The sequence below is a fragment of the Tupaia chinensis genome, unplaced genomic scaffold (assembly GCF_000334495.1).
Source record: "Tupaia chinensis unplaced genomic scaffold, TupChi_1.0 Scaffold138060_1, whole genome shotgun sequence".
Taxonomy (NCBI): domain Eukaryota; kingdom Metazoa; phylum Chordata; class Mammalia; order Scandentia; family Tupaiidae; genus Tupaia; species Tupaia belangeri.
The window spans coordinates 500,260-502,191 of record NW_006197961.1 but is presented as its reverse complement, the minus strand read 5'-3'; positions in this window follow the sequence as shown (position 1 = coordinate 502,191).

Sequence of the window (1,932 nt, the reverse complement as noted above, 5' to 3'; positions counted from 1 at the left end):
CAAAGATGGGACTTGTAGGCTGTGGCTCTGACGTGGGGGAGCAGAACTCTTCCCCTTTACCCTCTTCTGAGCCGGTAAGTGAAAGGGGTCGCTGCCCTGTGGTCGCCCACAAACGGCCTGGCTTTTGCAATTAAACGGCTATAAACTAGAAGACAGAGGGTTCCGTTTGGAGAGGGAAAAAAAGACACAGATGGTCTGGAAGATAAGGTCCAAGGAATCCCTGGGTCTCTACTCTTCTAAAGCCAGAAGCACGCGTTTAATACCAGTTCCCTGCCCCCCCTGTGATGGTAAGGATGAAGGAGGTTCGTCCTCCTGAGGTTTTCCAAACTGCAGAAATAGGCTCTGGACCCAGGAACGGGCAGGGCAGTGGACTGAGGAAGGGGGTGGGATCCTGGCAAATGGGTGGGGACTCAGAAAGGGAAGGAACCAGGATTCTAGGGGAATCCCGGGTTCTGCACCTTCCCCCAAGCAGTATCTGGGATTTCCTTGCATGCTCCCACCCACCCTGGATTCCCAAGTCCCTGGGGACCACGCAGGCAGGCCTGTCACCTTCTCTCCCACCCTATATGACAAGTGGGTAGCTGCTGCATCCTGTTCCTCTTGCTCCAGGGACTCCCCAGGAGAACAGGTGTAGAGCAGGGTTAAAACTATTTGCATGAGGGCCAGCAGTTGGCATAATGGCTATGTCGCTGGACTCCTGTGTAGGTGACAGTGGTTCGAGTCCTGGACCCCAGTGGCTTAAACTCACACCAGGCACATGTGCATGCGTGCCCAAGATCCTGAGAGAATGGAGGAGGAGGGATGGCAACCTGGCCATCCCTCCTGGGCGGTGATTTCTCACTCTCTGTCTCTGTCTTTCTGGTGAGCGACCACATCCTATACAAAAAAAAAAAAAAACTTGCAGGCCGGAGGTGGCATGGTGGTTAAGGTGCTGAACTCCCGATGTTTAAGTACCAGATCTGGTGACTTGCTTCCTCATTCTTTCTGTCTCTCTCTGGTCAAATACTAATAACAACAATAATATTAAATAAATAGTTCTTTAAAAAATATATTCGCGTAGCAGAAGGAAGGAATGAATGAGAATGGAATGAACGAAAAAGGAAAAATTTATAGAGTGCCAGCAGGTGGCGTGGTGGTTAAAGGTGCTGGACTCCCACATAGCGCCAAGCACAGTTCGAGTCCTGGACCTGGTGGCTTGGTCTGTCTAACTCTGTCCCTCTGTGGTCAAGTTAAAATAAATAAATGAATAAAATAAAGTTAAGAAAATAATTCTAAAACAGAAAGAATGCTTTGAAGCTGAGAAGATATTTTATTTTTATTCATTTATTTTTTGGAACATTTTGCTATAGGGCACATGCACTCACTGGAAAAACAGAGGGAGAAAAAATGAGAAATTGCCCCTTGGGGGATGACTACACTACAATCCCTTCTTCTCCTCCATTCTCCTTTTGAGATTTTGATGGATGCTCCATCCGAGTTTCAAACCGCCGGATCTGGGACTTGAACCACAGTCAGCCACATGAGAATCTGGCACCTTGGTCACGAGGTCACCTATAGCCCAATAATTAAACCAGTGGATGTGTTCTGCTCATATCAGTGCCTGACTGGCCAGAAGGTGCCCCACGGGAAAATATGGTGCTCTCTGAGACTCACAGGGGAAGGTTCCAGGTTCATGTCTGCAGACCTCCCTGACAACATCAGACCACACGCATGCCCGTGATCAAGGCCTGGCTGAAACTTGGGGTGCACTGGTGTCAAGACTTTTTAAGAGGGGCTATCTCTCTCTCTTTTTTTTTTTTTTTTTGGAGAGATTTTCACTGTAGGGCGCGTGCACTCGCCAGACAGACAGAGAGAGACATAGAGACAGAAAGCGAGAAATCACCCCCCAGGGGGGATGGTCACGCCGCAATCCCTTCTCCTCCATTCTCCTCT